The following is a 12,155-nucleotide window of genomic DNA, read 5'->3' as shown; positions in this document are numbered from 1 at the left end:
AATATTCCCCATGGGTTCATGTCTTGTGAAGTGAGGCACTGACTGTCCTTTGTCTGAAACTATCATTTTAAAAGAGAACGGTTTGGAGCATAGACATAGTGTCTCCTTCTGGATAAAAGAACATGTCTGTTTATAGACTTGGAAGATATAATATTTCCCTCCTGAACAAAGGCAGCCATGCTTATTTGCTCATTATAAAAGAGCTGGGCTTCCTCAACAAAGATTTCTACTCTTGTAATGTAACCCACTTATTGTAGAGGTACCTTTTGGGCCTCTATGAGTCACTCTGTGGAAATTGGAGCTATGGGACATACTATGATATTCTGGAGACTGTAATTTATGTGAGTAATAAACTGTCCTTCATTTTGATGTAGAGGTTTCATATCTTCTATTAGTATCCATGATCCATTAAACGATGGTAAGCAACTTGTTAATTTGAATAAATTATCAATTTGATTAAATTAAGTAGAATAAAATATCAGACTCTTCGCCATTTTTAAATGTGTGTTCCAGTTAGGACAACATAGATTATTAATAGAAGAAATGAAAGAAAGTAGGGATGAAAGCATAAAAAAAACATATATTCTTTTGAGAAAGAGGAAGGATAGATGATTAGAAGATGGAATTACAGAAGGGAGGGGAGCATGGAGGGAGCATGGGAAGGGGGAGGGAGGGGTACAGGGTTGGGGGAGAGAGAGGAGTAGGCAATAGAGTAGTGTTTGGGGAATGTGTCAAATTAATTTAGCCTAATTAGGTCACAATCCTAGAGTATGAAGTCGTACTAACATCCTCCAAAAGAAAGAAAGGAGTGAATGGGGAAGAGCCATAATCTGCAATAAAATTTGGGTATTGTCACAAAAGGAGGAAGGGGCAATGAATACTCAGCTGAAAATTATGAAATGTCTTTTGCACTCCTGAATCATTACCTCTAAGTATGTTTGTATTCCAAAGTAGTACTTTGAATCGCTTCATGGGTAACTCTGACTGTCTCATTAGCACCTGAAACTGAGCAGGCCTCTTTCACCCTCTTTTTCTGAATTGTATGTCTTAGTAAATAGCATGAACATCCACATAGTCAGCCAAGCTCTAAATATGAAAGCCATTTTAATTTGTGCTTGCCTCCTATCCCTACATTAAATAAATTACTAACTCCATTTGAGTCTATTTCTATGTAATAATTTGAATTATCCTCTTTTCTTACATTCCCATCAGGATGTTCTTGATCCAAGTCATCATTATTCGTCCCTTGTGTTACCACAGTGTCACCCTGACTGGTAATTTCTGCTTTTAATTTTGGATGTCTCTAGACTTTTATCCACATTACTGCTAGATTTGCTTTGGAAAATAAACTTTTAACTCCTCTGAACCATATTTAAAATGCTCCTCATGTCATCAGATAAAAACAAACTCCTTAATATGGCTCTTTATGATGTTTTCTATATCCTTTTCACTCCAGCCATTCTCTACAAAATATTCTATTCTCACTCATGCCAGCTTGCCTCAGACTTTTCCCTCTGCCTGAAATTTCCTCCCTCTAAGTCTGGGTAATTTCTGCTTATCTAGACTCATGACTGATTTCAAGCTCTAAGCATTATCTCATTTTCTGATTCCAGCTGAGGCTGAGCTAAGGGGGTTCTCTTTTGTAGGTTTGCTGTCTGAGTCTCTGACTTCTCGCAAGTGCTTCTACTGCAGTATATACATCACTGTGCTGTCATCAGTGACTTGCTTTTTTTTTCTCTCTTCGCTCTAGTAGACTGAGGCCATTGATGGTGGAATTCTAACTTAAGAACCCATCAACCAACATGGTTGCTGATGCAAAATGGCAAGTCATTGTCAGTAAATGAATAAAATGTTTAGAATGCATATCAAGTCGGTATTCAGTTTTGAAGCACAGCCACAATGGCTGTCTACAATGTCTGTGTCAAACTAGTTGCTAAATATTTCAAGTATCACTCTTCAGTACATGGATAGTATCTCTGTACATGTCATTTGACATGTTGGATGGCTAATGCTTTGTATTAAGAACTTGTATTAATATTTAGTTCTGGTGATATTCTTGATGATGCCAAAAACATTAGAGATATGGATTTGTGATTTTAATGTAGTCAGGATTGTACTCTACTGTTCCAACTACAACAATCAGAGTTAGCCAACTGGAATAATGAAAACTTTACTAACATGAAGAGGAGAAGTGGTTAATCAATGCATTCAGGGAGTCCAGAAACACCATTTTCACTATCTACATCTCTCATCCCTTTTAGATAGTACTATTAATTTTGGAACATATTTCTATTAATGAATTCTACTATTCATAAATTAACATTGATTAACAATAACAATAGCTAATATTTAATGTAAACTTATTAGATGCCAGGCATAGCTCTAAACACTTTACATTCAGTATTTAAATGATTTCATTTATTTCTCTCAATGTGACAGAAGTATTCTTATCTGTGTTTGTCAGTGTATTAGCATTCTATTATTGTGTAACAAATTGCGACTAACTCAGTGGCTTTACACAGCACCTATTCTAGAGATCAAAATTCGGGACAGGGTATGGCTGAGTTCCATATTTAGTGTCTCATTAGGCAATCAAGGTGTCAGCATGAAATTGACATCTCATCTGAACCTCCGAGTCCTCTTCCTCGTTCACATCCTTGAAACTGTAGAACCCACAGAGGCCAGGAGAAGACCCCCTCACACTTTCAATCTCTCTGATTTCTCTGCCCTTTGCCTTCTACCTCCACCTTTAAAGAGTTAAGGTGACTAGGTCAAAACTATCTGTATCAATTTTCATTTGATTAACTCAAGGTCAATGGATATTGATCCATCCTTTATTACATCTGTAAAATCTTCCTTGCCATGTAATATAACAATCACGAGACTGATTCCTCATCCTATTCACAGGATCTGCCTCCATTCAACAAGATGAAATTATAGAAGGGTGAAGACCATTGCTTACCATAGCTAGTGAAGAACATGCAGGTAGAGACACTACGTTACTTGGCCACGGTCAAACTTATCTGAAGTGCAGAGTCAGGAATCAAGACTAAAATACTCAAAGCTCGCAATACTACTGAGTTCTCAAAATCACACTTCTCAAAGCTTTTGACACTAACCCCTGTGATGTTTTTCTGACCCAGAGAAACCAGGACTTTGATGATCAATTTGGAATCCAGTATCTTTACCCTTTCATACCAGTTCACTTCCTTTTAGATGAGGAATACTTTCCTCATCTTTACTACAAGTCTTTTAAAGACCCACATCAAGTTAACTTCAATCCATACATAGTTGCTAGACTATTTTTTTGGAAAGTACAGCTTTTATCACCATTCAGCTTAAATTCTTTCAGTAGCTTTTCCCTTTTGCCACATCAAATCCAAACAGTCTGATCCAACCCTACATTTCCATCTTTATTTAAACTTCTTCCTACCATGCATTTCAATGGTCCCTCTCTGCCATACACATTGTGGCATATACATTATCCTACTACATTGGGAGTACATACTGTTTCTTTGGCCCGTGATGTGTTTCCTCCTTCACAACCCTTCTTAAAACCTCAGTTTCAGTCCTTCTAAGAAACCTTTCCCAATTCTTTCTGCAAACACTGATCCTACCCTTCTAAGAAGTCCTATTACACTTAAAGTCAATAGCACATAGATAGCATTCGATTATTCTCTAATTTTTCAAGGATGTTTCTTCTGTTTATTCAACTTGCTTGTAAGTTGCTTTGGGCAGGACCATGCTATTCTCCTTTGACAAACACCACTGTCATGAGAACAGCATAAAAATCACATTGTAGTCAGTCAACACATATAGGTTGATTAATGGAGTTCTCCCCACTTGGATTCTTCCTTCTCAACCCAAAAAAATTTGCTCAATGTTTAGAAAGCAGCTTCAGCTCATCCAAAGATGCAAACTGTTGTCATTATGCATTCAGTTTGGTTTTGGACATCAGTACCAGGAATCTCTATGGCCATATGCCTTCTCATTCTAGAATAGGCCACTTTTACCCCGGGGCTAACGGCAACAGCCCAACCTTACAGAACAGACTTTTCTGACATTCCATTTGCTTGCACGTTGTTCCCACCAATTACTCCCAGAACTTTATTTTGATTAGAAATAAGAAGACATGACATTTGAGGATTTAGGCTTATATGCAAAGTTAAAACAGAACATCTAAATTTGTTTGCTTTCTGAACAAAAATATTAGGAAATATGATGATATAAGATGCTCAAGAGATGCAAGAAGTATGAAGGAAAAAAAACAATGAAAACTACTTGTGTACAGTGCTGGATTTTGAGTTGATCTTGGCATTTTTAAGAGTATTCAGGAAATGGCAATACCAAATATCTATTTATTTTATTTCCCCTGCAAAATCTATAGTCTTATTAATCTAAATTATTGTAATACTGTCAAAAAAATACTCATCAGAGTCTTTAGGTAGATCACAGAAGTCAGAAGGAATTGACATAAGATGAAAGATTTCTTTCTGCTGCATTAGCCAGGGAGACAGAATTGCATTGCTATGGCTTTCAAAACCTTCCTCAGGATCCTCTTCCTCCAGGATGGCCAGTGAAAGCATGAATAGACTAATAATAAAGAAGAAATAAATTTATTACTCACTATCTTCAGGGATTTAATGTCACTCGGAGTAAAATAATAAAAAATCAATATTTATTGGTATTCTCTACAATTACCAAAGCAGGTAATGTATAGCATTTAGGAGTCATGTTTAACGTAGAGGGGGAAACACACAGCCAACTCCTGCCTTAAATATCAGATCAAAATCTTCACTTGGATCCTCTCCAGGTATTCCAATGTGTTTTTGTTTTACTAAAAAGTATAGTGTGGCTCTTTTATTTCTGAGCTCTTGACTGCTGCTCTCCCCGAAGCTAACTGATCTGATGTATCGGTTCTAATGATGTGTTTTCAAACAGAGACGCCAGGCTGCATCTGTGGGAGTCAGATGGGAGGATTCACACACTGGATCTCTGAGCACAGAAAATGGTCTTGGTTTGGGATTTGGAGAAACAGGAGTTAGGGTAAGAGCCAACAATAATTCTCGTGTTTATGGGACAACCATCATACAGCAGAACAAAGTAGGTTGGGTGTCTCATTTCATCTTCTTGGGCACTCATTTTACTAAATGAAAGCAAGTGATTTATAGCAATACAGATAAAGGGGAATGGAATGAACACTTATTAGGGAGCTTCTATTTACCAGGAACTATGATAGGAATTTTAATTTGTTCTTTGTAAGTGCCACAATTTGAGGTAGGTATTAATATGAACAGTTCAGAGGTGGAAAAAGTAAGCTCTGTGGAGTATAAATAACATAGGCAATAAAGATCACTGTCAAAATTCAAACCCTGTTCTTTCTAATTCTCAAGACTTCTCTTTCCACCATGCATAACTACCCATTTAACAGGTTTACCACTATTTTAGAGCTGAATTGAGACGTAAAGAATATCCAGCAAAGCAAAAAGCTAGAGCACTATATTTTAGAGAGTTAAATAGTCTCAGCATGCTAATGAGGCCCCTTTGTCTAGTGTCAGCAAAATAACACTGTTAGAAAAATTATTCACTAACTCGTCTGTCTGACACAAAGTCCCTTTTTAATTTCCCCCTCACTGAGTTCTGAAAAAAAAGAGAGTGCTCTGATACAAGTGTCATTACTAGTCTTCCCAAGTTTTCATTTTATTTTTTAGTTCTTTTCTATGTCTATTTCTATTTATTTCTATGACGCCTATCACCATGGTGTCTATGTATCCAGACAAACACATTAAACTAAAACAAAACATATGAGAGAATTGAAAAGAAAAGCTTCCCAGATCTCTCTCCTCTAGAGCTAAGTTTTGTTGATTTAGAGATAACTGATTGAGTTGTGAAACCCTGGGGCTATGCTAACAGAGTTAGGAATAGGCCTTGAAGACAATTTGCTATTATTTAACCATGAAAATGATGATTTACCTACAAACCATTTTGGAACAGAAGAAAAGGAAGCCCAAAAGAATAAGACACAGAAAGTAATACATTTAAAAATTCTTTACCTCTGAGGATAATATTCTACCATCCCAGATAACACAGTGAAAACAAGGTACCTCGCAGGCACGTAAGAACTGTTCTCTGTGGCTTATTTTCATTCCATTTAGGTTTGCTTATCCAAGTCACCCCAATATTTGTGGCTCTGAAAATGCAGAGGCCACAGAAAGGTTGTCACAATAGAAATAAACTACTCCAAATGATTATACCATATAACTGCAGTCTGTATAAATGTGAAGCAAATAGTCACCTTTTTTTAAACATTTATTTACTTATGCAAACAAGAACTGGGGTACAGGCCAGAGGTGTGGGGGGTGAGAAGATTCACCAGAGACAGAGTAGGACACAGAACAGGAAGACTGACTGAAATACACTGCTAAGGGGAGCAGCAGGCGAGACAGGAGAGGTATCCTGTGACATGTGGGTAGCTCCCTGGATGGCTGGGTATCGAATTTGTGCTACAGAGGTGCGGCAGGGCTGTGCTTAACTCCTTGCACCACTGGGGAGGCCCAATATAATCACTTTTTTAATGCTAGAAGTAGGGAGGTGAAATAATGACCCTGGAATCTGCGGTTAGGGAGAAGGAATATCCTGCAGAAAGAGAAACTTTGCTATCTAATATTTTACATTTTTGAAGTTTCATCTTACAACACACTGATTCCACCCCCTGCCCACAGTCTTCATCACAAGTATGCTCAGGCACACCCTTTCATTGTAAAGGGCTGCAGTCACCGCAAAAGTCCATTGGCTGTTTTTAAAGACTCATATACAGGATTGAGAAATCTGCAGCATCCTGACTGACACAGCCCAGTATTTCTAAGCCAAGGGCAAAAATGGAATAAAGAACTTTTTAAATTAAAACACGAATCTCATGCATTTTTGATGTCCGTTTTGTTTTTCTTTTATACATCAAAAATAAATTCTTCAAGGCTGTTACTAGATCGTACTGATTTGGCCCAGGTCCTAGGGACCTCTGGAGCCCTTTCTGGAGTTGGCGCAGGTTCCTGACACACGCCCTGTGCCTACCACGCTCTTCCTTTCTGAAGTTGATTGTTAAAAATATTTTAAGTGATGTTTACTGACTTCTCTGATCATAAATGTGTGAGTGCTCTTGAATAAAATTTTGGAAATACTGAAGAACTTAAAGATAAATAAGTAAATAGGCTCACAATCTTGCAATCTGGAGAGTTTCTTTCTCCATGTGAACACATATCTAAATACAAATTGTGATCATCTTGTTTGTTCTAATATTTTCCAGTAGGTTGCAGGTTAATAACGTATTGATTTCTATTTATAATCACTTTTGAATTAGTTGGAAACATTCTTTTTTTTTTTTAAAGATTTATTTTTATTTTTATTTTTTATTTATTTATACAAGCACTGGGTACAGTCAGAAGCGCGGGAGGGTGAGAGAATTCACCAGAGCCAGAGCGGGGAGCAGAGCAGGCAGAAGGACCGAAGTACACTGCTGAGGGGAGCAGCGGGCGGCAGGAGAGGTCTGCGCGCCATGTGGGACCCTCCTCTGGTGGCCGGGGAGCAGCCGGGGATCGAACCGGCGTCGCAGAGGCTGCGGGCAGCTTCGTAACCCAGCGCTCAACCGTTGCGCCACCGGGGAGGCCCAGTTGGAAACATTCTTTAACATCTATTTCCTGAGGGGCCTCCCTGGTGGCCCATGGGTTAAGTCTCAGCTATACACTGTGATGGCCTGAGTTCAATCTCTGGCCAGGGAACTAACCCACATGGTGAAGCAGACCTCTCCTGTCTTGCCTGCTGCTCCCCTCAGTAGATCCACTCGTTCTGTTTTCCACTCTGTCTCTGGTGAATCCTCTCGCCCCCTACACCTCTGGCCTACACCCCAGTTCTTCTATGCATAAATAAATAAAATCTTAAGAAAAAACAATTCACATGTAAATCATATGGTAAGGTTAAAAAAAAAAATCTATTTCCTGAATGAGAAAAATAAAATATAAAGAGTTATTCTGAGTAACTCCTTCCCATGTTTCTTTTACTGCTCATTCTATACTTTACTCAACTTATTAATGCAATCTAGCATTTTAATTAGTATTTTCATTACAAAATTTATACTTAAATAACAGTTATTATTTTTATTCATGTATAAGTATATATAATTATTCAGAAATTTATTTTTAATTAATGTTCACTAGTTTCTTTATACCTTGACACTCTTGAGTTCTATATTTGGTTTCTTCTTAGTCTCCTAGGCTCTTGAGCTAAAATATCAACTAATATTTCAAATTAGAGTACCTAAATAATGTGTGTGTGTGTGTGTGTGTGTGTGTGTGTGTGAGATATGTATATCTCCTTGGTGTTACATAGCTGAAAAAGTCTTTCTATTTGTATTACAAATAAAAATCTCATTCGGTGTTTGCAATTTTACGACACAAATACTTTCACTCAAAATTATACAGCCATTCCTCTGTCTTCATAGCACTGTTAAGGAGGTCGTCTCTAAAATCAGCCTGAATTTCTTCCTTTTTCCTTATATTATTATGGCAATTTTCCCTTCTCAAGATAATGGTATAATTTATTTGCTTTGATTTTATTCAAAGCACAGTAAGATTTGTCAAACTCTATGACTCAGAAATATCCCATTTACTTGAAGTTTTACTTAGTTATGATTCCCTTATTATTACTATTCCTATTGTTCTACTTTTCTTCTTGGGAGCCTTAAATTTTTATGTCATACCTCTATTTTGTCTACCATATTTATGCTATCCTCACTCATCATTCCTATTGCTTTATTTTCTTCTCTGTATTTGGGAAGAAATTCTCCAATTTATTCTCTGCATCAATGACTCATTTTCCCTAATATCATTTCTGTTCTTTACTATATCAATTAGGATATGAATACAGTTACATTTTACATTTTTGTGATAAACTTATTTATCTTACTATATCCATTTCTTGCTTTGCTTAGAATTTTTTCATTTCTGCCTTCAGAGATGTCTCTGTTTGTCACAGAAAGATTCTGTCTTCATAAATTTATTTGGAGGTTAACATGTGTAACTGCTTATGAAACGTAGGCATTATCTAGAAAAGCTTAAAGTACCCACTGCCTCTTTAACTCTTTGAACTTGTGGAGTACAGAACAACTAGAATCACAGATTAGCACTCCCATTGTACTTTCTGAGTCTTTTTTTTCTCTTTCCTTGTACTCCATGAAACCATCAGTGACACCTCTCTGTTACCCCTCAAAACCCCCACCCAACAGACACATATCCACATTCTATGCCTAGTTGTTTATAAACAGTCAAAATCACCAATTAGATGTTGAAATGGAGGTGCTAATTTAGGAGGGATTATGCTATATGAAATAAACCAGACAAGAAGAAAGGAATATCGTAGAATTGTTTGTATGCACACACATGCATCTGTGTGTCTAAATATAAATATATATGTGTTTATATACACATATACACATACACACACACGCAATAGCTTCCAGATAGATAAAAATATTGCATATCCACAATAGGGAAGAGACTCTTTGGTGGGATGCACCGTAAATATTTCTCAATGGGCTGAGCATAATTCATCAATAATGTTTTTCCAGTCTCTTCCACTGACCACATAATTCTCACTTTCTTCAAGAAGTTCTGTCAATGGATTTGTTACCCATCTTAGTTTTAAGTTACCTTTTCTTTTTTTATATTTAATACTTCCCTGAATTATAACATATTATTGGCAAATTTGGAAATATTTCAATAGTGTTAGCTAGATGACATTTTAAAATCAGAAATATCTTTAAGATTTCTGAAAATAACTAAGATCACCCTTCCTTGAAATTCAAAGCAAATGACACTATCCTATGTATGTGTGCACACTCCTTTTTGTTTTCAATGTATTATAACATTATTGTCATAACAGTAATAAAAATATAATTTTGTGTTCATTCCTGCAAATACACAATCCCCCTTACTTAAAATGGGTAGCATTATAAAGTAGTTTAAAAATTGTTATGGGGCCTCGCCTGGTGGCGCAGCGGTTGAGCGCTGGGCTGCAAAGCTGCCTGCAGCCTCTGCAGCGCCGGTTCAATCCCTGGCCCCTGGCAAGGGATCCACATGGCACAGCAGACCTCTCCTGCTGCCCGCTGCTCCCCTCAGCAGTGTATTTCATCACTCTGCCTGTTCTGTTCCCTGCTCTGGCTCTGGTGAATTCTCTCACCCTCCCGTGCTTCTGACTGCACCCAGCGCTTGTATAAATGGATGGATAAATCTTTTTTTAAAAAAATATGTTTGTTACGTCCTTTTAAAATATATTTTCAAAGTTATGTTCTGCTTCTAGCTAAGATGACTCTTTACTTCATAGTTTTAGAACAAGCAATTATGTACCAGAATTTCTGAAGATAAATGAGCAAAAATTATATACTGGTCTCTTTCTTTCATTCCTCTAAAAAAACTTTGGTTGCATGTTCAGATTATAACCAAGGAAACCACCAGTCATTTTGGCAGTCCCAAGTAGCAACAGCAGACTAAATATCTGGGGGGCAAATAATGTATAAAATGTAAGTGTACAAAAAGGAAATAAGTGCCAAAAGAGGAATTAAGTATATACACAGATTATCCAGGATGGGAAAAAATGAGGATGATGCAGTGGAAGAAATGCCAGATTTGGAGTCTGAAGAACTGAACTCCTGCTTTTCTGGCTCCTAGTAACCAGGTAAATTGAATGACTCATTTAATCTCTCTGACCCTGTCTTTCTGAATCGTTGAAATAGGTTCATTATACTATTCATTCCATATTATTATCAGAATAAAAATATCAAAATTACTTTAATATAAAATATTTTAAAATGTTGAAATGAAATATGATAATGCTACAATATGGGTGAAAACATCACGCTAAGTGAAATAAGTCAGACACAAAAAGACAAGTATTGTGTGAGTCCACTCATAAATATCTAGAATAGGCAAATTCATAGAAACAGCATGTAGATCAGAATTAGGGTTTAGGGGGGACAGGGTATTGTTATTGCTTAATGGTTAGAGAAACTTCAGTGTGATTAAAAAAAAAAAGTAAATAAAGAGTGGTAAGATTGCACAACATTTTAAATGTAATTAATGCCACGCAATTATATACTTAAAAGTTTAAATGGCAAATTTTCTATTAACACAATGAAGTTTTTTTCCCAAGTTTTTAAAAATTATTTTGCATGTACTCTTTAAACCAAAAACTTTATTTAAAAACTAATTGCTAAATGTGGGCTAGTATTACAGTAATTATGTGACTATATGAACAAATGAAACAAATCAATTAATATAAAAATGTAATAAACATTTATGTAACACGAATGTATAAGGAGTAATCCCTATGGCTACAAGACACTTGAGAGAAAATTACCCAATTGAAGGATAATCTCATCTATCATTTTGAGGTGAGCTTTTGGGATGTGTCTTCTGATTCTCTTGCAGTAAAAGACATACACGCGATGATCTATTACATAACTGTGCCATATGTGCGCATCCCTGATAGCTGTGATGAAAATGAATGCTACAATATATAGTTTCACCACTCAGGAAGCATGAATCATTAGAGCACAAATAAATTTTCCCATTTCAATACTCATTCATGATCCCAAGAGTCGCTGCTTCCACCAGAATCCCCCATCATGTCTGAGGGGTAAAGCTTTCCTCTGGTTTTATCAAAGCTTCTGAACTTCACAGAAACTGAGGGACAGCACTCGACTTTCCACATTGGCTCCTCTCCTCTACAATCCAGCATCATTCCATTTTCACTTTAGCGTTCATGAAGCAATCTCATTCCCAGAGGGAATGACTGAGCTCACCAACCCATTCCCAATAGTTAAACCTATCAACAGTTCTGTGATAAATTTACTGCCTACACCAAATACAAAATTGGCATGGCTTCAGACTAAGACCTTAGAAGAAAAGAAAGTCATAGTTAATTCCCCAAACTATAATAATTTTTATTTGTTGAATATTTTATCTCAGATGAATCATTTTATTTGTTGTAGCCACTTCTTTCCTAGTTTGATAAGTTAATTTAAACTGTATTCGACAAAATATGAGCTGAATTACTGTTTTATTTTTTTTGTAATTGTTTTCTTGGTTGGTTCTAAAATTGTCTTA

At 36.6% G+C, this 12,155-nt stretch overlaps 1 pseudogene; it reads right to left on the bottom strand.

Annotated features, from left to right (window-relative positions):
• LOC119249432 (aspartate aminotransferase, mitochondrial-like) overlaps positions 1-12,155 on the bottom strand; it is an 84,896-nt pseudogene that overhangs the window by 47,622 nt on the left and 25,119 nt on the right.

The sequence above is a fragment of the Talpa occidentalis genome, unplaced genomic scaffold (genome assembly GCF_014898055.3).
Source record: "Talpa occidentalis isolate TD23 unplaced genomic scaffold, MPIMG_talOcc4v2.1, whole genome shotgun sequence".
NCBI classification, from domain to species: Eukaryota; Metazoa; Chordata; class Mammalia; order Eulipotyphla; family Talpidae; genus Talpa; species Talpa occidentalis.
Note: the sequence above shows the minus strand (reverse complement) of the source record. Positions and strands in the feature narration are given on the sequence as shown.